Below are 27,512 nucleotides of genomic sequence, written 5' to 3'. Positions count from 1 at the left end.
CATTCTTTTTTAATGCTTTGTTGTCAACTGGGATGTTCTTGATATATCAATATATATGTATGTATCTATATCTGGACATAAACACACACACATACATCTATATGATGGAATGCATTTCCTATACTGTTGAATGACTGTGCTGGATGATATGTTTGTGATAACATCCAATGTCTGTATATCTACCATGGATTAGTGGTAAATCACATTGGCTGTGGTGTGCAGGGTCCTGGTTTTGAGCCTTACAGAGGCTGTTGATTTTGTTGCTGGACAGAACAAGGGCCGTTGGATACGGAGTGATTAAGGCACTTTTAAGCAGTTGTGAGCACGTGTGCACGGGCTTTGCGACGGTAAGCAGTGGTTAGTTTTGGTTACAGTTCCTTACACTCAGTTACCTCCTTGATAGTTTAACCTGTGTAGGCAGTGCTTACCCCCGCGCAAACAGGCTGAAACCCGCTCACTGCTGCTTAAAAGTGCTTACTCCCACTTACCCCCATGCTAATTTCTTTAAAAGAAAAGAAAAAAGAGGTGATAGGAAACTGGTGCAAAAGGGGCACAGAGGGAAAGACAGTAGGCAAGTTATCTAGGGATGTGCAGGAAGGGTGTAGGGAAGGTCCATAGCTGTCCATTTCTTCTACAGCAACGGCTGTGCATATGCAATACATCCGGCGGTACATTTGGACACTCACAACCCTGAGAGAGGGGTGAGGACAACAATAGTATGTTATGATGCCAATTCAAAATGTTTACATGTGTCCAGTTGGCACGTGTGCGAAATGGACAGCTATGTATGGGGCGTGCTTTTTTTGCGGGAACAAATTGCCCTTTTTTTCTTTTATTTTAGGTGAGAGTGGGATGTTGGGGAAGGAGAGTAGGTATGATCAGGGAGGATAGGTTGGGTAGGATGACAGACAAGACAAACAAGACGCATACAGAGGTGGTATATGACACATGTGGGGGGGCACCTTGGACAGGGAGGGGTGTTTGGAAGTCGCAAGCCCATGAGCCCACAAATGGATACAGTTGGACTGAGGTCCCCACCCATGAGCAGTCACCACTGCACGTTCACAGCTCAGAAGGTGGCTGTGTTGGGGCATGTGTAGGAGGGGCAGGCTCACCCTCTAGTTGCACCACTTGGCCCTCAAGCTGGCATAGGTGGTCTCAAATCTCCTTGTCAAGCTCCCTATGCACCACTGCCCGGACTGTACCACGGGTGACAGGTTCCTGTCCACTCCCACTCCCAGGTGGGGCCCAGCCCCATCCCCTGCGGCAGTTCCACCCGAAGGTGGTGCAGAGCCAGCAGATGAGGAGGTCCTAGGTTGGGCCCCAGATGACAGGTATGTTTGCATGTACATTCTCTGATTACATACAAGTCTGACTATCAGTTATATGTCATTTACAGCTGCCTACATTTCTTGGATTATCACACTAATTTGTCAGGGGAACAGGGCAAAGAACATGTGATGTGGGCCATTTATCAGGACATACTGGGCAGACTGGAACAGTTGAGGGGTATGAATATGCATACCACTTTCTATATGAGCATTCTAGCATAATCTGTACAGTTGTTAAGTGTATATATGCATACGGCTTTCTCACTGAACATTCTAACAAACTGTGTACAGTTGTGTGGAATGATTATGCATACAACTCACTGGTGCTCATGGGATCCAAAGCCCTGCTGTGTGTGACAAAAGCATTACAGTTAAGATCACAATGTATTTAGTCTAATATGACTGACCTGTTTGCACCTCCGACATTGTTATACAGCACTTCATACACATTTTATCTGCATACCACAGTATGGGTAACACTGCTTACTACAGCAGTACTATTTAATAACTGCAGCAGTACAACAACATATGACTGCAGAGTAAACAGAAACAATGCAGGGGTTACACCTTTATTCACAGCATATTACACAATTCTGTATACTGGTACAACACTTTCAGAGCCTCTTACATTTATTTGTTATGACAGTACATGCAGGCTATTTATTAACCTGCCTCGCAACGCATCCTTTGCAGCCTAGCATCATAGGCTTGCTGGTTCGCAGCACGCTCATCTGCAGCTGTCAGAGAAGTACAGTGATATTTAGCCATATCAATCCACAGTATACACAAGCTAGGCAATTATTAACTACGTAGTGGAAGGAGTACTTACTCAGTTCTGGGGCATTCTGCATCTGCCTTGTTTCCTGGATCCACTGTTCCAGGACATCCCCCCTCCACTGCTTCAGGTCTGCATGATGATACCTGATGTGGTCACCAGTCCGGGGGATACCTGTGGCGCTAGTGAGGTCACAGGCGAGACTGTCCCAGGTCTCCATTTTGTACTGCGAGCCCTGGTACTGGCCTTGCAGTAGTCTACTGTCATGGTGCTTTACCAGGAGCCATACCATGGATTTGGACTCCTGGATGCCCCAACGCTGCACTCTAAAGTGAGTGCCTTCTCCCATTCCAGCCATTCTGCCTGCAGGGGGATGCTACAACTAGTTATGAGCCATATTCCTGCCTCTTCAGTTTAAGTAGGGCTGGATTCCCGCACTTTTCCATAATTGGCTGGTTTCAAAAATGCTAAGCTATGGGCACACCTGCTTACTTCAGGTTGGCACTGCTTAAAGGGGTGTACCTGTGGGCATATTGTATTGGCTTCCCTACACATTGCTTACAATTACTTAGTTGGGTTGTGCTGCGGTTAGCATTGCTTATTGGTTATCTAGCATTATATTTGACTTTTGTCAACAATATCTTACTCATTACAGGCTATATATGTGTCTGGTATCCGTTATTCATGTGTACATACACTGCATGGGGTCCTGGGGACTTCAGAACCTTATTACAGTGACACCTCAACTCTATGTTTACTGCAGTACTCCAATTCACATATTTATGGTCTGTGGCAGGTTATAGAAAATTACACTGTACTTAGATTCAGTTCCCATATTTGATTTGTTTCCCTGTTGTGAGGATTAGTTTGCTGATACCTCTTTTATATGTATTGCTATCATGGCGTAGTGGTTTACTACTAAGACTGTGATGTACAGGGTCTTGCATTCTAGCCTTGCAGAGGCTGGTTATTTTGTTGCTGGCCAGAGCACGAGCTGTTGGGTACAGAGTGATTAAGGCACTTTAAGCAGTTGTGAGCAGGGTGTGTGCGGGTTTGCGGGGAGCTAGGCAATGCTAACCTCCAGTTACAGTTTTTTACACTCAGCCTCTACATTGCTTCACCAGTGTGATACTCACATACCGGCGCCCAAACAGGCTTACACTCGCTTGCTCCCGCATTTGCAAATGCACTGCATTTGGTGCTTGCATTTGACACTCACACCCCTGGGTGGGGGTGAGGACTACGATATTACCTTGTGATACCTATTGCATTGGATTACATGCCTACAGTGGCATGTTGTGACCATGTGTTCGTAGGTGTTGTGTAGTGGGTTATGAAATGACACATATGGTCATACCATAGTTAGCCGTTTAAACTGGACTATGCGGCGGTGGGACCCATATTGGGAATGGCTGCCGATTAGGCGTAAGCATGCCGGTCGACTGTACGGAATCCGTGGCCTATCCAGAGTTTGTTTCATACTATTGGTGTGTTCCTCTTACAATCTGCACCTGTCTGGCTAATACCTGTGAACGGACACCATTAAATACAGGCAAGTGATTGGGTTTTGGACCCCACATCCTTCAGCCGAGTCATGCTAATCCATACCTATCATTCTATTATCTTTCTAAGGCTGTAAGTGGAATATGTGCTTTCTGTCCTCCCTATTTGTTCCCCCAGTGGTTTATGTCCTGTCCAGTGGATTTGCTCTTAGGGGTTGAGAGGTATGGGTGTAAGCTCTGCCCATTTTGGAATATTACTTACATCCCTGGGACAGTCCTAATACGACTGCGCCAGCCAACACCTGCATGCCTAGGCCCATAATTGCATACCCATAGTTCCCCCACCTGTCCCTCCTCTACAGCACTCATCCTTACTGTGGGTGCAGGTGGAGTCTAAACCCACCACTACACACTGCCCACTCTCCGCGTGTCGGGACCCATGTCGTACGTTGTGTCGACCCATGGGTTATCAGGCTTGCACAACCTACTGGTCCGTGTACGTCTACAGCCTGGTTTGATGAATCATTATAGGGACTGACTCAGATGATCAGTAATTTTTGGGGTGTCCCACAAGGGACATTAATGCCTTTATTTCAAGATTAGACCTGGCAGGTCTCTCCCACTGGTAGTATCCTGCCAGTAGTCTGGGAAGCAGTGGTGTGTTTACTTTCATTCTGTGTCTGTATGTTTCACCGGTCTTGCTGGGGTGGGGGTTGATGCTACATGTTACACGTTTGTTGACTGGACCCCCTCACCCCCATATGCACGGCCTGTGAACATATCCTAGCTATATACATGTGTATATTTACAGACACACACAAACACACACACACACACATATATATATATATATATATATATATATATATATATATATATATATATATATAATTACTATATACAGATATATCTGTATATGTATGCATACATGTATATATTTATATATTGCTGTCTAGATATATGTAACAACATATGGGTGTATGGGTGTCTGCATATGTATATATCTATATGTGGGTATGTATATGTATTCTGTCTCTGTATGTATACATTTGTACTATGGAGAGGGAGAGGTATATCGCTATGTTGCTATAGGTAGATATATACACACACATACCTCTACATATATACATCTACATCTGGTTATTCCATTCCTTGTCATGTTGATTACACTTTGATGCATTATGACTCGTAGCGTGTGTGGCTGCTCGTTTTGTGATGCCTCTGCCCAGTGAACACTTTTGCTTACATCCCTGGGGCTGTCCGTATAGACCCACATCAGCCAACACCTGCACACCTAGACCCATAACTAGCTACCCATAGTTCCCCCACCTGCACCTCCTCTACAGCACCCATCCTTACTCTGGGTGCTGGTCAGGTCTGAACACACCACTACAAGCTGCCCACTCTCCACTTCATGGGACCCATGTCATACATTGTCTCGACCCATGGGTCATTAGGCTTTCCCACCCTTGTATTCCAGGTATGTACACACCCCAGCCGGAATGGTTGGTGTATCACCTTCCTTTGGTTAAATGTCAATTTTAGGGGTGTTCCACAAGGGATGCTCCTGTCTGTGTTCCAAGATTAGATTTCATGGGTGCACTGTATACCACCCCGGTTGTATCCTGCCTGTGGTCTGGGTAGTAGTGGACTATTTACATTGTTTGCGGGTTAATGTGTACATTTCCTCTGTCCTGCTGGGGGTGGTGGAAGGTCATGCTACGTGTTTTATGATTCTTGCTTGGGCCCCTCACTTCCATTGGCATAGTCTGTGAACATGTGTCATTCTTGTGCGCTGTTTCCTATCATAGCTGTATATCTGTAAGGCAATGCATACCCCATGCAAATGCACTTAAACATGCTTACTGATGTTTATTTATGCTTAAACCTGCTTACTAGTGCCTTATTCATTATGACACTGACACTTCACTCCAGTTCACTTTTAATTGTTATTATGCAGGTTATACAGCGGACAGATGTCAAAATATGTTCATATACAGATTACCAATGGAAAATGGTATGTGCTGCAGTGGGATTTGGAATAGGAATGTTTGTTCGTTAGGCAGATGCTCTAACCACTGCACTATTGCTGCGCTGCTTTGTTTGCATATATACCATATACCCATGACTCCTAGTTCCATAAACACCCACCCCAACACTTCACTAACACAGCAGTCATCCATTCTCCAGTTGGATATGCGGTGTATCCACACCACTACACATTGGCCACTCCCTACTCATGTAGACCCATCCCATGGGTTGACTCACTCCACATATCCTCAGACTCCCCAAACTTTTAGTCCACACACATTGATGACATGAATGAAAAATAGGACACTATTCACAATCTTTGGGTTGTCCCACATGGGACACACGTCTTTATTTCAAGATTAGACTCTATACTTCATTACATCCTTACTCCCGTTAACATGACACTATAATAAATTAATAAGTACAACTATGTGGTAACACACACGTTACACATGAGAGCTAATTATGTATGAGTTTGGCATAATTATTTTACAGATAGGACCGGTTTAGTGATTGGCGTTGCCGTAGCAGGCAGATCACAGGAAAGATTCCATGTGTGAGAAAGTCCTCACATTTGATTTTTTGAGCACAGCACTGACTTTGGACATTGTACACACTTCTGCGTTTTAGCAGTTCCTTCCCTTTCCTCTTATGCTCATCATATTATTCTATCTACTGTCGAGGTTTGTAAGGGCTCTTTTATGTTATTTATGTCTGCAAAAGGAAATAAATCTACAAAGCTGAATAGAAACCACTGAACTGTTTATTAGTAAATTAAGCGCTTTTGTCAGGCGTTCGCCCCAAGACTTCATCAGAATAAGGAAATTAATTAAACATTTTCTTTAAATACAGAGTAACCTATCACATGTCAAATCCATACATCTCAATTGGTTAAAACCTACACTAAGCATTAAAACAAGACTCTTATTCCTAACATGTGTTTCTAATTGCCAGAATAAAACAAACATAATAGTCTCCACCCTTTTTTATATATAAAAACACTGCCAAATGGTTCATATTTAAATAAATTCATGGTCAAATTAAACACATGCCTGAATCATGATAAAAACAATAAATGTTAAACTCCAGTAGTCCAACAATTTCTTTCTTGTTCAATAAGACTACCCATTCCATACAATACAATATTGGTCAAAACATTTACAGATGAAATTCAGACTTGAGTTTTAAATAACTTGAAATAGATAATATATCGTTTAAACCATAATTATTTGTAGCATTACATCTCAACTGCCAGAATAATTCCTTATATTCAAGGAATAACTCAACAGGTCCACCCCTGGTCCCTTCAAAACATACTTTTTGCAAAACAGAAAATTTAAAAGTATGCTGTGGGTTTTCAATAAATGTCTAGCCAGTGCATTTTTAATATTGGCCTTCCTAACATCATACATATGCTGATAAATATGCCTATGTAACATATTAATAGTTTTGCCAATATAGAATCATTCACACACTTGGCAAATAGGCATTTAGTTTGATAGTTATATTTTTTAGCCAAAAAAACTTTTCCATAACCCCTGATGTACACCATATTGGCTTCTAATATCAGGTGACACTGTGCACACCTTCCACATTTACTCATGTGCCCATCTTTTTGGCCAGAATGGTTAACTTCCAGTAAATTTTTAAAACACCTTTCTCTTATATACTACACAGGGTGTTTCCCCCAACCTGGTTTTACATTTGTCATCTGTACCAAATACTATCCAATTGTTGTATATAACTTCTTTAATATTATAAAATAATGTGTTAAAAGTAAGTACCATAGCTTCATTATATGGACCATTATTGGTGACCTGATTTTCAGTCACCGAAGTCCCTCTATCCCCTATCAAACTACCAGGTAAGAACCCTAAAAGTGGAGAAAATTGACCATTTTATCTTTTCATTATAACCTCATCAAAAGTGGGTTCCATAAATGTCTTAGGATAACCCTTTCTAATGAACATTGTCCTCAAATTCTCAATTTCTTGTAGAAAAACCCCATTATCAGACATCATCCTTGATAAACTCACACCCTGCCCTTTCATTAAGGACTTTTTTTTAATGTAAAGGATGACAACTGTTGTAGTGCAGCAGGGTGTTAGAATAAGTGTTTTCTAAATAAAGAAGAGGTAATTTTTTTATTTTCCATATCCTTGCTCAAAGTAATGTCCAGGTAGTTGATGGTACAAAATTAAATTCCATAGTAAATGTGAGGAACCCAGTGCTAGAGTTTGTTTTCAGCGGAGGCCCGGGAGAAATGACCACTGCACCACTGTGCCGCCCATAAACTCAAAAAATTCCTGAAGTTGTTCTTCTGACCCGTCCCAAAAATTAGTACATCATCTAAGAATCTTCCATAAAATTTACAGTAACTAAACAGGTCATGTTTGAACACTGTATTCAGTTCCCACTGTGTTAATACGATGTTCGTAAACAGGGGGGAACATGCTGCCCCCATTGCAACACCTGTCTTTTGTTTAAATAACTGATTCTCAAATAATATAAAATTATTCTGTAAAATTAACTCCATTAAGGTCCTATACATAAGTATCCTGGAATGGCTTTCAGAAGAATGACACTGACACTTCGCTCCAGTTCACTTTTAATTGTTATTATGCAGGTTATACAGCAGACAGATGTCGAAATATGTTCATATACAGATTACCAATGGAAAAGGGTATGTGCTGCAGTGGGATTCGGAATGGGAATGTCTGTTCATTAGGTGGATGCTCTAACCACTACACTATTGCTGTGCTGCTTCATTTGCATATATACCCATATGCCCATGACTCCTAGTTCCCCAAACACCCACCCCAACACTTCACTAACACAGCAGTCATCCATTCTCCAGTTGGATACGCGGTGTATCCACACCGCTACACATTGACCACTCCCTACTCATGTAGACCCATCCCATGGGTTGACTCACTTCACGTATCCTCAGACTTCCCAAACTTTTAGTCCACAAACATTGGTGACATGAGTGAAAAATAGGACTCTATTCACAATTTTTGGGTTGTCCCACATGGGACACACGTCTTTATTTCAAAATTAGACTCTATACTTCATTACATCCTTACTCCCGTTAACATGACACTGCAATAAATTAATAAGTATGACTATGTGGTAACACACACGTTACACATGAGAGCTAATTATGTACGAGTTCGGCATAATTATTGTACAGATAGGACCGGTTTAGTGATTGACGTTGCCGTAGCAGGCAGATCACAGGAATGATTCTATGTGTGAGAAAGTCCTCACATTTGATTTTTTGAGCACAGCACTGACTTTGGACATTGTACACACTTCTGCGTTTTAGCAGTTTTGTCCCTTTCCTCTTGTGCACATCCTATTATTCTATCTACTGTCAAGGTTTGTAAGGGTGCTTTCATGTTATTTATGTCTGCAAAAAGAATGAATGTGTTACAGGAAATGTACTTCTACATATAGATGTATGCATGTGTGTATGCATATATACTTAGAATGAACTCGCTGACCTCCATAAGGCAGTCCAATTAGATCCAGCCCATCCAACCCTGACACGCCTGGATCCATAATTTCATATCCATAGTTCCTCCACCCCACCCGAGTTCAATATACACGCAAACCATCTATTGTTCAGTTGCTGACGCAGCCATGACACACCTCCACACATTGCTGTCTCCCCAGCGTTAGGGGGTCCTACACGTATGTTGTCCCAACCCATGTATTCTCAGGCTCTCCCACCATTTAGTCCTTGAACGTACCTGCCCTTTGCTTGTGTAATGGTCAGAGGTCCAATCATCCTAGCAATTTACACATGCACATACATCTACGTACTTATATACATTTCCTGTGCTGGGCACTGCTTACACCCACGCAAGCACACACAGACTTGCTTACTGGTACTTATATATGTTTACTACTGCTTATTTGTGCTTACACCTGCTTACTAGTGCCTTATTCATTATGACCTACCACTTTGATTGAATGACATTTAGTTAAACATTTCATACGGTACTCCAGTTCACATTTACATGTTATTATGTAGGTTATACAGCAAAACGACATTCCACATAGAAGGTGATATATGCTATAGTTGGACTCAGACCGTGAATGCCTGCTTGTTAGGTGGATGCTCTAACCACTAGACTATTGACGTTAACTTTGATTCCGCATGTTTTTCTTTATTTGAATGATTTTGATGTGTAAGCTACGCTAAGCAGGGGGCAGCGACATGCAAACACGCTGCACTTTGCTTGCACTTCCGATATTGCAGCAATACAACTGTAAAATAGGGACACGGGGAATCTAACTGTGAAAGTTCTAGGGATGGGGCTCAACATTCCACTACGTGCTTGTCTGTTTGCTACTTTGATTTTATTTCAGTGTTCATGGACACTCTTGTATGCTTAGCATACATTTCAGTATCCATGGACACTGAATTAATTGCTTACTATTAGAGGCGGGCTCTAATAGTAAGAATCGTAGGTTGTGCAATTGTGGGGGCATGTTTACACCTCCGAAGTGCACTTAAACATGCCCCCTGCACTCACACACGTTTCCTGTGCACATCGAAGGTACGGCAGCGCGCCCTCATAAATATTCATATGGCGCTGCTGCACCATCTGTAACGAGGATGCTCGGCGCAAGGCTAAAACCGTCCTTGCGCCGAGCTTCATGAATCCCGGGGACTATATTGCAATTTGAAATATAAAGCATACTCACCATATATAAAACTGATAGTTTTTGAGAGGCATGAAGCCTTTTTGTTATAATAAATGTTCATACCAGCATAGGGACAACATAAACTGATATAAAATCTGTAAAATTTCTGCTGTGTCTTAGAAAACAGTCAAGTCCCTTGGTCCTTAGACTTTATTTCTGTTTTTATGCATATGTATCTGACTTATCTTTTCCTACTCGATTTTAATCATTCCAAAACTTTCTAATTCCCTGTCAGCCTTTCTTCTCTTAACCTGCTCCCTTCTTTACTTTGCCTGTTTTCTTCACCTATTTACAAGGTCATATGCTGAAAGTCAGTAAATTCCACTTATCTGTTCACTAATCTGTTTAAAAAATGGTATTTTTTTCTACTCGTATGAAATTGAAATCCACAATTACTTACTCAATGCCACATTTAAAGAAAAATAAAAAACTTCAGGTTCAATATACATACCATGACACCTTCAGTTTAAATACAATAGCACAGATCTGTGAGAAGAGATATATATTAATGTAGGTAAATGCTCGCAGGCAAACTTTACTGTACATTTAGTTGTTTTGCTGTGTATTTTCCATCTGCTGCTTTGTGCCAAAATTCACTTCCAATACACTGAACTCACTAGAATGTTCATCACTGATGACACAATTGCACCTTCTGTGACATCTTTGCATTCTGACATCAGCTTTACAGGAAGCCTCACCTACAACTTATGTATAGTATCTCACTCTGAGCACCTGAGGCAGAGGTTATTGAGGTGCTGTGATAACTGGGCTCAAAATAAGGTATCTCAAGGATGCAAACTGGTCCCACTGCAGCCTCTTTTCCACAAACAGTTGCCTCTCATTTCATAGTAAGAATCAAGTTAAGATTTGTTTCTTTTTTTAGTGTAATGCTTTTATGGTAATAAGTTTCAGTACTAGAGACTGCACTGTGCAAGGAAATGTTTTCCTGAACTTGTTGCATATAAAGAAAAACCCACAACTATAAGTTATAGCTAATCCTGCTAAGGCTCTCCTTTGCTGCAGAAAGCAGCTGGCATTGTCTCTACTCATTCAGAACTCTTTACTGTTTTGTTGCAAATTCATTATGCATGTTTGTTTTACTTGTTTATGTTTTATTGAAAATTCAGGTTGTATTCTTTTTTATGATTGTTTAGTTGTCTCTGGTTTCTTGGCTGAAAAGCGTCTATGGACTAGTTCACTTACCTGGTGAACAAATGGAATAAATCAATCAATCAATAGAAGTAAAGTATGCATTGAGAGGGGTCTACTTCAGTAGACCAAAATTCTATTTAATTGAATCTTATTTAACCGAGAAACAACACCAAAGCCTTATTTCAAAGAACGTTCACATCACCGGAATTTCAATCTGGGAAAGGAAGCAGTTGGCCAACATTAAAAAAATAAACACACTAAAGCAAGTCAAACCCACCCAAGTAAATATACCAACTCCAAGATCGGACTGTAATGGGGAAAGGACAAATTTCCCCATGTTGGCCAACTGCCTCCTTTCCCGGATTAAAATTCTGGTAATGTGAACATTCATTGAAATAAGGTTTTGGTGCTGTCGTCTCTGTTATGTAAGATTCAATTAAATGGAATTTTGGTTTTCTGAAGTAGACACATAGAGAAAGATGCATGCCTGGTAGCATAAATGTGTGCAAGAAATGTTTACAGACAAAACAATACCTTTAAGGAAATTGTTTGTTATTTAAGAAGCTACAATTAAAAGGCAGACTGAAGTTTAGTTTCAGTTTTGTTAGTTGTGTATTAAACAGTTGGCTGGTCCAAGGATCCCCTTTCATTTGTGATTTGTGATTTGTGTTTCTGGAAGGTTACAAGAATTATTAACAAAACTGTAAGGGAGATACTGTGACCATAACTGCAAACATGTTATAATTACACGTGTATTAAAGTAAGTGTTTGTTTGGTTCTATGTTTGCAGTTTGTGGCCCTTGAAAAAAAATCACCTGGACTTAAATATTTGTGATGGGTGTTTTCATGTATTTAGTGGCATATCAAGACAGTTAACTAATATTTGAGTAAACTGTGAAAGTCATAATTGATTAAATATCTGAAACATAAAATGAATGTCTTTGTGTGTGCCTCCCTCTCAAACACGCACAAAAACTCACATATGTACTATACTAGATTAAGCTTGATTTTGAATCCAGAAATTGTACAGAAAGGTCTAGAAGGTGAACAGTGAGTGGCAGCATCCTCTGTGGCAAAGGGAAATTAAGAAAACTTTCATTGCCATAAACATTAATGATCAGGCCATGTCCAAGGCTTACCCAGAGGTGTGGCACAGAAATTAGGTTCCCTGGTTAACACTCCCATTTGGTACTATCCACCTCATTGTCTGTAAGTGATCATGATTGTTTGGTGACAGGTCATAAGCTGTCAGGCTTTTATTAACAACAGTTTGATAGTTTACAAGTTAATTAGTCTGTATGATCACCTACAGACAGCTTGTGAACTGTCTGTCAGTCAGAGCTGTGTTTAGTGGTAGTTTTAATTAGCTGTAAAAACAAGTACTTCACAGCTAGTTAAAAATGTGTTTTTAATGATGTTAATCTACCTTTATAGAAAAAAATCAGTCAGACAGTTTATAAGTTGCTTATAAGCAATCACAATCACTAAACAGCTTGCAAGCTTAGAAAGTTTTGTATTGTTGGTATGTTGTTCCCTACAAGGTGGTAGCAGGAGTGGAAGCCATGTTTGCTACAGGCTTCTTATGGTATTGGAGTTAACTTAGTCTTGTGAGATTCATCATTCTCCCATATGATTATAGCCAGGCATTTTATTGTAAAAGCAAAGTCTGCAATAGCAGACAGCCTTAAGTACACTTCTTGTAAGAATAGCCTTATATGAGAGAGGGGATCATTTTTAATATATAATTTGGTGTATCTTTAAGTTCTCTGCAAAGTCTACAAAAATAAAGCAGGAAACTAAAGTGTCTGGAGGAAACTGAACATGTATTTCCAAGTGAGTGTCAGATGTCTTCTCCATATGAACATCAATAGTTGTAGAGGGGTAGGATTTTCATCATAACGGTCGGTGCTGCTGTAGCCTTAGGTGTATGGCTTATATTCAGCTTAAAAATACAAGTTTGAGTGCCAAGCCCTTTCCTGACACTGAAGAATGTGCTCCTTAGCAGGCAGCTTGTGCTGTTCCATTGCTGGGCAGATAAGTTCCTACTGGGAAAAAAACTTCCACATTTTAAATTTATTGTTGAAATGTACTTTCCTGGTTAGGAACATTGTTGTTGTTAACTAGGACTTTGTGTTTTAAAGGCCTGTCATGAGATTTACCTGTACTTTTAAACAGGAGCACACTTTTTCCCTTCCATTTAAATATTGTTGAAAATAATTTTTTCTGTGGAAAAGCTGTGTTTTATTTACTTTTTTGAGACTAGCAAAGTATAATAATGTGCTTCTTAATGTGTTTTTATTGCGAAAAAGGAACTTTTTACAACTTTGAATTTTTACCTGCTTGTCCTGTTTGTTTTTCATGAGAAAGAGGTACCATTTTCGGCTTGACCATGGAATAAACTACCAGACCCACATTCGGTCCTTCTTCCAGCAATAAAAAGAAAAATTTATGCAAAACGCCTTTGCCACAGCAACAGGCTAGCAATGTGCTTAAGGCACAGGTGGGTGACTCTGCTGTGGCCATTGTTTGTTCCTCAGAGCACTCATCTTTTACCCCAGATCCCTCTGGTGTAGTTCCTACAGCCACTATGGACCACATCCTTTGTGGCTGTAGGGGTTCCCTGAGTGGGTAAGGGAGGGCCACCCTTGTGGGTCTTAGGAGAGGGAGCAGAGAAGTCTTTCCTGTTTATTCAGAACATTGTGCCCCTCCCTTGAGAAGCTTCTGTCATTAACAACTCTGTTGGGCCCATTTTCCTGTTACAAAAACAGAAAACTAAGCATGCATCTGCTACTGTTAAACTTTTTTTTCTGTACAGGAGTTGTTTAAGAGATGTGGCTCTGGGTATAATTCAGGCTATTGATTCTTCTTCTAAGGTGTTTTTTTGGTAAAAGAAAAAGGGATGCCTCTTTTCCCAAAGAGATTCATGATTCTGAATCTGGACAGGAAGATCAAGGGGCAGACTTAAAAATGACTTAGCCATCCTGCAGGAAGGTTTATCTAAATAAATAACTGGTGACAAAATCATGAACTGAAACTAAATTCCAAAAATGCGTTATTGTATCCTTTAAGTCATCTACCTCAGGGAACTACAGTAGTAACAACCCACACCTAGCAGTTGTTCAGGATTTGTGAACCTATGTGAACAGTGACCTAACTTTTGACCAATGTGTGTCCATTGTTGTAAGAAAGTCCTTCTATATTGCATAACCTATAAACAAAGGGATTGTGACTAGATCTAAGGATGTCACTTCCTTCTGTACTCTGTGCTCATTAGGCCGGTCTTTAAATATAATGCCCCTTTGGCATGTATCTCTCCAGACAAATGCAACAACTGGAATGCCCACAGAGATACCATACTAAAAGGATACAAGGCCTAAACAACATGTCCTACTTGAACTGACTCAAAGCCCTGTCCCTATACTCAACATTGTACAGATTGCTAACGGGTAACCTGTGTCTGTCATACAAGGCATCCTCCAACCCATTACTGATGGATTTACTGCACATTAGCAAGTCAGGTGACGTCAGAAATACTCAGTCTAGGGATCTAAACCTATTCTGCATCATTAACAGAATGGTTTGGAGGGACAGATATATCTCGCAGAGGATACTGCTACTGTGAACAGACTCCCCATCAACATAAAACAGAGTTCAGCCCTGCCCATATTCAAACACAGCTTGGCTCTATAGGTGGTTAACAGAAAATGTACCCCAGGGCTGCCCCCTGTACTACTAATGGACAGAGGCAGTTCCTAATTGCTTTATCCAATGCACGTGTCCCTTCAAATTGTCTATGGTATGATCCCATTTATTCTCATTAGGGGTAATATATAGTCATCAACCATGGGATGAGTAAAGCTGCTCTCTAAGCAAATGAGATTAATTCAAGCACAAAAAGGGAAATTAGCTAGGCTTATAATGTCCCTCAAGGGCAGCTAGCCTAGTACTTATCTATGAACCTATGGCAGATAATAGACTTTTCTCTTCAGATTCAAAGGAGACCACAGTATCTGATTTTCCCCATGGGGGGGTCTCTTTCTCTGAAACTGTTTCAAGTATGTGCCAGTATTTTCATTGGAACACTGAGGTCTCTCAGTCCCTCAGAAAATACTTTCAACTGAACAAATGGAATTTCCAGAACCCTCACCCATTCCTCTAGTGCTGTTAGTATTGGAGGCTGTATGTGTTAACTGCCTGCATTTTTCCTTATAACCAACCTGCTGCCCCTAAAAAGAAAGATAGACTGTAAAAAGTTCTTCAGTCTTATTAAGTTTTTATACACTCATTCCAAACCTGCCCCAGCAGCTGTAGCTTCTGTTAATCCTACTACTACTAAATGTTTAGTTGAGTTCACTCCTACACTTTTTGACAAGGATGGGAAAATAATTAGTGTATACTTCTGCAACTCTGACTTCCAGAATTTTGAATTTTTGGGCTCGTATCTTACCATTTACGCTGACTAATTATGAAATATTGAGGAATGTTTCTGCTGCAGTTTGTTCTTGTGAGGAAAAATCTACTTTAAATGGTTTAGTTTCTTCCATCTTACAGGTCACAAATCATTGTTTAACGTTTGCGTAGGACTCATTTAATACTTCTTCCAGGGCTGTGGACACTGGTATAGTTTTGAGGGGTTTTGCCTGGCTGTCTTTACAGAACTTTCAAGATGATGTGAAAAATTAGATTTTAAATTTTCCTTTGGAGAGCGAATCAGGTTTTGGTCCATTTGCTGCAGAGGTAATCAAAAATGTGATGAGAGGGGTAAGCTGTTACGGGCAATCTAAGGTTTTTCAGCCCCCCTTTTCCAAATTTTCCAAGGGATTTTCTAACTCCTCATCCAATTTTGACAAGAAACAAAATAAACAGTCTCAGTAGAAGACTAGTAAAGAGACATTTAAGAAACAATGGCATTGTGTTTCCAAAAAGCATACAGGACCTCACCAAAACTAAGGACAATCCAACTAGTCAGAATGACTGTTTAAGGGAGGGGCATGGCCAACATTAGCTCTGAGTAACAGCAGGTTTTATCAGCTCCACTAAGGCAACTACTAATTCAAAGAAATTCAGTCTTTTCCCTTTAAAACTGGACTTCAATTTTATTCCTCTAGCTAAAGGACTACATTTGCTACAATAATATCCAAAAACAATCTTGAAAAAGGCAAATTTTCCTTTCAAATGTTATCTTGGACTTATTCTACTCATCTGAATCTTCACAATGAGCTTTTCAAAAACCAACAGTCTGGACTCCATTCTAAAAAAGAAGTTTCAAACTTTGTTATCCAATTTACAAGAACTAACTATTAAAATTGACAAAATAGATTCCAGAATTGACAATTTTAAAGAGAAAAGTACTAAACAGATGGACATACTCCATGAAGACCTTCAGCAACAAAAAATTCAGATTACTGGAATTGAGGAGGCACTTAATGACATGGAATGCAGAGTTAAAGAGAATGAGAACAACGCTGAATTCCTGCTTAAACAAAATACTTTACTACAAACCAAACTAGATGATCTGAAGATTAGATCATGTCATAACAATATAAGGATTTCTGGGTTACTTGAAAACATAGAAGGAAATAATATGGTAAGCTTCTTAGCATCTTGGCTTCCAATAATCCTAGACTTACCAGAAGCTTTATCATTTGGTATTGAAAGAGCTCATAGGTCATTATCTTCTACTAACTCTAATAAGAAAATTCCCAGATCTGTGATCGTTAGATTCCTGTCTTCATTTGATAAAGAAATGGTTCTCAAAACTGTGTGGACTAAGGCACCAATTAAAGTTAATGAGTCAGTCATTCGCTTTGATAATGATTATTCTACAATGGTAATAACAAAGAGGAAAGAAAAATTTACCACTAATTAAAGAACTTAAAAAAGCTCAGCTGAAAACATATCTCGTTTCCAGCCAGACTAAAGATCTTTCTATCAGATGGTCCCAAAATCTTTGAAGACTTGGACTCAGCTTTGATCTACATTAAAAACCATAAAATTCTTGAAAAATAGAAGAGATGGAGTGGGATAGCCCATCACTTAAAAGAATGGCAACCGGTTCTTCATGGAAATCCTTGGACAAGCAAAAAAGACTAAAAAATAAATGACTAAATTTATACTCATTATATTAGGTCATTTTTCAGTTTATTCTTTCACTTATTTCATATAGACTTTTGTTCTACACTGTCTATGACAAGGTAAGCCAAATCTAAGAACTTATATAGAAATATGTTATTTTACTTCTTGATTATTTTTAATGAAAGTGACTAAAATGAAAGTGGGGCAGAGTTACAGTTAGAAATAAAATAACTTATACATTAATAATTATCTGTTGTAGCACTGTCCATTAATGGGAGGTTTGGTACTGTACATATGATTACTTGACATATTGTGGTGTGGATTGCTTTGTTTCTCCTATTTTTACTGTGCTATAATCAATTACATTATGTGTATATATATATATATATATATATATATATATACATATATATTATTTACACTTTTTCTAGTACTCTACCTAATGTATCTATATTTTAAAAAATAATGGTTGAATGGTTATTTGTTGCATGACAAAATGCTTGTTTTATAGATAGTTTCATGTATTGCATTTTAAGACTGGGTATAAGCTTGGTTATACTGTTAACATGTTCCTCTGAATGCCTTGCGCTTTTTTTTACTTTAAAATACAAGCTTTTGTTAAAAGCATGAAATAAGGCTACCTTGTTCATTTCTTTTCCCACTGAAACTCAAGGAAAGACAATCCTTTGACTTCTTGTACACTTGTGCAGCTTGGTCTCGAGCTGATGTCTTCTTCGGCCCTCTGTAGCAGTGTGGGAAAAAAACAAGACAGCTGAATGACCTTTGAACCTTAATTGTCGCACATACGCGACAAAATCTTTTCAGGACATCAGATGAGAGTAAAGAGAAAGTCGCTGCATTCCTGCTTGGATAATGCTTCAAGATATAAACATTAGTCTTTCGAAATGTGAGTTTGACTTGATTTGCATACTTCGCTGCATTATCTTACATGATACATACAGTTTATAGTCTTTTTCAAAGCAGAAAAGTTGTCATGACTGTATTATAAATTATAGCCGCATATATGCCTTTTCAGAGTGTGAACTCGTGTACCAGCATTTGTTAATTGAACACATGGCTTATGGTAAAGTACAGCATATTAATATAATTAACATAAAGATATAATAATATTGAAATGAGAAAAAAAACTCAAGGTTGGAACGCAACTAATAAGCATAGCAGTTAAATCGCATATTTAGCAGTCTATTTCTTTGATACACTATTTACTAGGTGATCTTTATTTATATATATGTAGTGCTGAATAGTTATTTGTTTCAAGAAGTTTTACAAAGTTGTCACATTACTGTGTCTGTTATGCCACTGATGATCCTAGAACTTGCTGTTATGAACCAATGTTTCTTACTGACCTGATATAGCTTTAAATGCCATTTATTTGCTTAAATCAAATTTGATTAATATATTAATGGGTCTGTATCTATTGAACTAAATGGATACCCAGAGTCTTTGCTTTTCTATTGATTGGTTGATCTATACCTTCAGAATTAAGTATTCTGTGCTTTTATAGATGGATTATCCTGTACTGGTCCTAAGTGATAGCTTGTAATGACATTGACTCATGGAAAATAAATCATTTGCTGTAACAGAATAATGAAAAAAGGCAGAGATGACAATAGATGTATTGTTTCTTTGCTAACACTTTCTGAACAATATGAATTTCTGATTTTACATACCTGTAAAACTGCATTTATAATTCTATGAGAATAATTCATTTTAGTGCTAGGTGCCCTAGCTAGAATTGTATTGTGCTGAAGCTGGTTCCTTAGCCTAAAAAAATATTGTGTTTATAGCTGCAGTACGCACACAAGTTTGGTGCCTCTATAGGAGGTTTTATTTACTGTAAAGTTCACCCTCTGTGATTTATTTTGCTCTTTCTTCAACAGTATGGATTTTATTTCTTTCCTGCTTGGCATATGCCTAAACTTTTATTACAACCTTTATGTCATAACTAGATTTTAGAATTATAATTATATAGAGATCCAATTGTTGTTTATTCTGCTGGAGTATGTTCTCCTAGTAACTTAATATTATAATATTTACCTAATTTATACTGTTTATTGATAGATGGGTGATATATTTATATAGTTATACAATTAAAAGAAATGTTTTAATAGTAATTTTAGAAAATAAGTACTAAACACAAATTTAATGGTGGCAGCTGATACTCTGCTGTTACGGCTGGGGGTAATCTGAGTGGTTGCTACTACTCAGATTGGGAGTTTATAACTCCAGGCTGGTAGCTGTTATAGGTTTTAAAGTGTTATACTATGTATATAGTTATAATCTTGTTTTTTCTTTAGCATCCACTTTTTTCATCATATATATGCTTCTGATTCATAATAATCCTAACTTATGTTACACTCATATTAGTCTAATACATATAACTTTGAGATTCAGCACAATTGGTTTAGAAAGGAGATATATTAGTAATTTACTAGGTAATAATGTGAACAATACTTTACTCAACATATATTTAGGATGGTTACATTAAAAGGTATTTCAATTAACATTAATAGCTTAAACAATCCTTGTAAAAGAGGAAGTTCATTTAGATATCTATCATTACATAAATCCAATTTGATCTTTTTACAAGAGACACATTTGCTGAAAGACAATATCAATAAATTAAATATTAATAAATACACTGTCTTAACGAGTTCAGAACATTGTAAAAAGAAGAGAGATGTTGCCATCCTTTGGAATAAAGTATTACCAACTCCTAAGTTAATTAAAATGTATCAAGATGATAAGGGAATGTTTTGTTTAGCCATAATAGAAATCAATAGAAAAATCTTCACATTGATTAATGTATATTGGATGCCAGGTATAGGTATTAATACTGTAAAGCAACATCTAAACCAAATTATTCTCCTAACAAAAGGAAATGTCATCATAGCAGGAGATTTTAATTGTATTTTAAAGGAGGGTGAGTCCAGTACACAGGGGAAAAGAAAAATAACTTCTCAGGCTAAACATTTAAATAATTGATTTGGTTCATATTATCTATTTGATATATATGAGCAAGCTGACACTAACTCATTACAATATACTTTTTTCTCACATAGACATAATTCCTATTCTAGGATAGAAGAAATATTGATTTCTAATCAAATAATTATTGATTTACCTAATTCCAAGATTATTTCATGTCCACTCTCGGATCATAACTCAATTACTTTTGAACTCTTCATCAATACAACATTTAACGTACAGATTAGAAGAATTCCAGCATATCTTTCCCAACTACAAGACTTTAAAAATTCCTGATTCAAGAAACCCAAAACATTTTAGAACTTAATTATACTACAAATTCCATATATATATATATATATATATATATATATATATATATATATATATATATATATATGATGCCCTTAAAGCTTATTTATTTGGACAAATTAATACCTGGTACTATAATAAAAGGCAAGCTTGGGACAAAGACCTAAAAGATATACAGTGCAAATTAGACAAATTAAAAATAAAACACAAAGATAAACTTATTAACACAAATGTGAGGGAAGAGATTGATAAATTAAATAATGAATGCAAGGAAATATTAAATCATAAAACTAGAATTAGTTTGGAAAAATATAAATTTTTATCTTTCTCTATGAATCCTAAACATTTAAAGTATCTCAAAAATAAGACAAAAAGACTTAACAAACATAATCATATTAAAGAGATCTATTCTATAAAAAAAAGAAAAAAAAAGAATGTGTTTAATTTATCTGACATATTAATTGAATTTAGAGAACATTTTCTGAAACTCAATCAAAATAAAATCAAAATGGAATCTAAAGGTAAAATAAAAGACTATATTAGTAAAAATATTAATAAAAAATGTAGTAAACTACAAAAAATGTATATAGACAAACCTATAACCTTCATTGATGTTCAGACCCAAATTAATAAACTCAAACTTAATAAAGCACCTGGCAATGATGGTATTATTCCTGAAATCTATAAAATTGTGCCCAAGACAGCCTTGACTTTACTCCAAAATGTGTTCTTATTTGCCTAAAATGAATCCAAATATCCCCCATCCTGGAAATATACATTTATTTCACCTACATTGAAATCTAATAAGGACCCAAAGGATTGTTCTTCATATAGGCCTATCTCACTACTGAATATTGACTATAAAATGTTTATGAATATTTACGCTGAAAGACTGCAAAAATTCCTTCCACAATTAATAGATGAAGATCAAACTGGTTTTATTACTAATAGAAATACTTTTGATAATATTAAATGAACCTTAGCATTACTTGACTATTCCCAAAAAGAAAAAAATACCTAACTTTGATCAGCTTGGATATTAACTCTGCCTTTGATTCGGTAAGTTGGGATTATTTATTCATTTTACTTGACTGATTTAATTTCTCAAATAACTTTATAAACTTGATAGAACACTTATATATAGGGGATTCTGCATATATTAAAATTGGTACATACATTTCACAATGTATCCCCATTATTAAAGGAACTAAACAGGGCTGCCCTTTATCTCCTTTGATTTTTACGTTGGTAATGGAACCCTGGGTGAATGAAATATGGATAATGAGAATATAGATGGATTAACCATTAATGCAGATACCTCTTCTAAAATTCAGCTTTTTGCTGATGATGTTCTTATAACTACAAAAGGGAATAATTATTCCATCACTTCTCTATTTGAATCTATGGATATGTTTCAAAAAATATCTGGACTAGCTTTTAATGAAAATAAAACCAAAATTCTCCCCATCTATACAACTATAACAAAATTAAAAAGAAACCTTATAAAAAATGATTTACTTACTGAGCAACTTACTTATTTAGGAATTATTCTAGCCAAAGACATTAAAACTATAACACATCTAAATTATAATGAATGTTTTGAAAATATACAGATACTTAGATCTAATTGGAACACAATCTTTTTTACAATGGATGAAAGACTAACTATAATCAAGATGATAATCCTTCCCAAGATTCTTTACATTGTTCAATCTTTATTACTACTTCCACCTAAATCTTTGATTAAGAAATAAAATTTAATGTTATTAAGTTTTTTGTGGACACCCAAAAGACCTAGGATAGCTCTTAATTATCATATGAATAGCTGGACTAAAGGAGGAATTGCCTTCCCAAATCTACACCTGTATTCCATTTCAGCCACAATCAAGACTTTGGGCAGGATTCACGAAGCCTCCGTGTAAGAGTTACAAGGCTTACACGGAGGCTGCAGTTAAACGGTGGGACGTCAGCATGTCATGCATGTGCATGAGGGCATGCTGAATCACACCTAAGGCTTACACGGTCTGTGGAAGACAGTAGGGGGCGTGTCCATAGGCCGAGCCCTGCAAACGGACACGCCCCCAGAAGAGTAAAAGTGCCTAAAGTAAACCCCCACGACAGAGTCCATGGAAATGTGAATAAACACAACACAACACATGCCCCCACAGACTATGAACATAAAATTATATAAATGAACATGTTATATATTTTTTTAAATTGTAAAGATGTTTGCCCGTGAGTGCGCTCGTTTGCGCGGGCATGCCCGTAGCTTAGCCACAGTTAGCAGTAAGTGGAAAAGCATATAAGAACTAATTATGCAAAGTAAGCCAAAAAGCAATAGCGTAGCGGTAGAGACGTCGGCTGAAGAGCAGGCAGTCATGGTTCGAGACCCCACAACATCAATTTTTATTTTTAGTGAAATAAGCATGAAACAAGTCCCTGACATATATGTACACATATAAAATTATATTTTATGTAAAATGTAATGAAATGGTCCATTTATTTTGAAGAAATGTGAGATAACAAAATAATAAAAGATGCCAGATGTGCCTATAGCTGAGCTACAGTCTAACAAGTTGAGTGCATCTGCCCGTAGGTGAGCAGTGGTTTAACAGGTGTAGAATGAGTGCCCGTAGGTGAGCAGTGGTTTAACAGGTGTAGAATGAGTGCCCGTAGGTGAGCAGTGGTTTAACATGCTGAAACTGTGTGCCCCTAGCTGAGCTGAGCATAATATGCGTGCTGACAGCCAAATGAAGCGTAAACCAGCGTACCCCGTTTGCGCGGAGCTGCGCGCCAACAAGCTAACCGACGGGCAACGTTGAGCAAGCTGTAACAAAACTGCCTTTACACAGACACACCTCCTAGCCTGTGTAGACAGTCAAAAAATATAAAAAGCAGTGGCCAGGTTCGAACCCAGGACACCATGCACCATAGTCAAGGTACTGAACCACTAAGCCATGACAGCTGTACTTAGAAATGCAGTAATAGCAAATATATAGGAATGAATAGAAAGAGGAGCATGACAAAGCAGGTTTTGTGAAGCTGATACAATTCCAAAATGGCCAATCACAGATATGTGCGGGAAAAACAGCATATATAAGCCCCATAGGCGGGAATGCACAGCATAACCAATTGTAGAACTAACTTGCAGCCAGAATGTCAGGAGTAGGTGAGGGTAGTTGCTTTTGAGCACAGAGGTGGGGCATTGAGGAGTCCAAATATATGGTTTGGCTCCTTGTCCCCAATCATGAGGCCCAACTCATGCAGGGCCAGGTCCTGTGGGGAGCATATAGGGCTGAGACGTGGGACCGGTTGGCTCATGATCTTACCAGTGCCACAGGGATTCCAAGGACTGGTGAGCAGGTCCGTCACCACCATGCGGACCTGAAGAGACGGAAGCAGGACCAACTGAACCTTTGGATCCAGGAGGCCCGGCAAATGCCCAACGCCCCACTACTGAGTAAGTTACACCTAATTATGTATGTAAGAAATTAACCTAGCTGATATTATGGAGATGTGTATTCCAATATTACTTTATTTATATTACAGCTGCAGGTGTCCGTTCTGCGAACCGCAGAGCCTATGGCGGTAGGCTGGTGTGGTTGCGCCACCAGGCAGGTCAGTAATCCTCTCCCTGTAACTGTAAATAAATATAAAAGTATGACAGTTAGCAAAAGAGTACAGTGTAGTCACTAAGTAATAAAATGTGCAAGTAACAGTGTAAGAGTGTTTGCAAGTATTGCTTGATTACAAAAGTGTGTTGCAGTCTGTAATCCAAACAGAAAAATGAAAATGTCTGAAATAAAAATGTCCCACCTGTAATATAATAGTACACAACCTGCAGCAGGCTGAAAAGTACAGCTGCAGAAGATGAGCAAAACACATGTGTGAAATATATCCCTGTTGAAATACTGAAACATGACAGAAGTGAGACTGTTGGAAAGGATTGTAATAACTACAGGTAAAACATGTCAAGAAAGCCTAGAAGTAAGTACCATCCTGAATTGTAAAAATAAAACAAGTGAGAGAGTGTGAGAAAGAGTTATGAATCCACCAATAAAGTAGTAATAACGCCTGAATAAAGTATACTGCAGTCAGTACAGAATGAAATGAATGTGACAAGCAGAACCAAACTGCGAAATGTGTTCAAAACGTTCCTGCAGCTGGAATGTGTATCCAAAAATCTGGATATGTTGCTCTCAGTCTGCAATATGCAGATAGTATGATTGTCTGAAATACCAAACATCCACAGTTGTCTATAGCTATATAAAGCAAATGTAGCAGGATGATGTAGCTGAAGAGAGCCAGATATGAACGTGTATGAATAAAAATGAAAATGTATATTAATGTAGCAGTAACATTCCTATCACCAACTTGAAGTAGTTATCACATAGGAAACTGTAGGTAGAACTGTAGTGTGTATATATCTGCAGCTATTAGAAATGTACAGCATATGTATTGGTATTTGAAGGTGTTAATTATATTTTCTTCACCCTACCCTATAACCACATATAATCCATTCCACGTGAAATTGGTATGTGCAATCACAATTAACACCCCTGGACATTTGTCCTGTTGGGTCATACATCTTTGCATGTATGTTGATGCATCTGCCCTGTTCATACATCCAAACCTGATGGCCTGTTGCCATCAATCAACCCTGTATGTTGTTGGACTGTGTATTGCTGTTCAAATTATGCATGTGTTATGCTCGCTGTTCAATGGTGTGAATATCTGGGTGTTTGGTTAATGGGAATACTAATGCATGCTGTTACAACTAATTGTGAATGGTATTGTATGTTACTAACCCAAACTGTCATGACATAATGCAAAACATAGGATGGCAGGGAAGGCGGGTTCCAGCGGACCCACCTCTCCCACCTTATCTGGCGAGTGCACCTGGCAGTAGCGCCCAGTCTGGACCCTCCTCCGGTGGCCCTGTGCCACCTGCGGGTGGAAGTGCTGCAGGGGATGGGGCTCGTCCCCCCTCTGCAAGTGTGGCCGGAGGAGAACCACCACTCACCCTCCGTAGCGTCCGGACTGTGGTGCGTAGGGAAATCCAGGAAGCTGTTCTTGGGCCCCTACACCAGCTTGAGGCACAGGTGGCACAACTAACGGGCATGCCTGCTGCCCGGCCTACATAGCCCCCAGCACAGCCCCGTCCTGGGCAGTGAAGGCACAGTGGCAACTGCCCATGGGTGGGGATATCAGTTCCACTGTTGCCATCTGTGGGCTCATGGGCTCTGGATATCCAAACATCCGTCCCCGTCAATTGTGTAACCCCCCCACATGTGTCATACACTGCCCCTGTATGCGTCTTGTTTGTCTTGTCTGTTGACCTACCCAACCTACCTCCCCAGCTATACCGACTTCCTTTACCTGACATACCACTCTCACCTGAAAAAAAAAAGGGCACTCTGTACCCACAAAAAAATTATGCCCCATACATAGCTGCCCATTTCGCACACATGTCTGCTGGACATGGAAACTGTCAATTACAATTGGCTGTACAACAAGTATTATTGTTGTCCTTACACCTCTCTCAGGGGTGGAAGGTTTCAAATGTCACACCAAATTACAAACATATGCACAGCTGTTGCTGATGAAGAAATGGGCAGCTATGGGCCTTACCTACATCCCTCCTGCAAAACCCAAGCTTGTTTCCCTACTGTCTTACCCTCTTCGTGACCCCTTTTTCACCACTTTCCTGTCTCCCCATTTTAATTTCTTTCAAAGAAAATAGCGCGGGTGTGCGCAAGGGTAAGCACTTTTAAGCAGTTGTAAGCAGGTGAGCGTGGAGCTGAACGCCAGTGCGCATGCGTGAGCTCCGAGCAAACCAGTGCTAACCCGGTTACAACTGCTTAAAAGTGCCTTAGTCACTCTGAATGACAGGTCCTGTAGTCTGTTCAAAAGCAAAATAAAATCCCACTGTCAGTCCCGAACCCAGGACCTTGGAAACACTAGTCTGCATGACTTACCACTAAGCCATGACTGTTATATAAGAACATTGTGCTACAATAAATATATCATGTAATAGTAGGAATGAATGTAAAGGGAATATAGGATGTGTAGTACACAAAGCATGTCATGTATATTTACTGTCAAATCTAGTGGATTTCTATAATAGTAGTGTGCAAACAGAAACAGCCATGCTAGTTGGTAGCTAGTAGGTAATAATGTCACTGTAGCACCTTGCAAGCCACACACATACTCACAGCAGGATAATCACTGCCCATACCCCACAACCTCTTACAGGAACACATCTGGACCAAGTAGTAAAATATGTGGAGCAAAGGGCCAAAAACAGGGACACATTCCAAATAATGTTACAACAAACTTAGACAGTTCAGAGAGTAACAGGTTCTGCATTTTGTTGGATGTTTGGAAGGATATGAGGGAAGGCATCACTGATCAGTATTAGCAAACAACTACCGGCACTCATAAAATTGTCTAAGGCCAGCTTCGAGAGGAAATTGCACAGGACACTAAGGATAATCACAAGTCTTTCTTTAGTTATGTTAGGAACCTGGGTGGTAATTCCCAGATATGCTCAGAAGTTAGTCCCAAATGACAAAAGAAACACCGAACCCACAGACATTGCCAACATCCTAGCTGACAGGTTCAGCGCAA

This window comes from Protopterus annectens, chromosome 9.part0, assembly GCF_019279795.1.
Source record: "Protopterus annectens isolate FY-2018-M chromosome 9.part0, PAN1.0, whole genome shotgun sequence".
NCBI classification, from domain to species: domain Eukaryota; kingdom Metazoa; phylum Chordata; order Ceratodontiformes; family Protopteridae; genus Protopterus; species Protopterus annectens.
Note: the sequence above shows the minus strand (reverse complement) of the source record.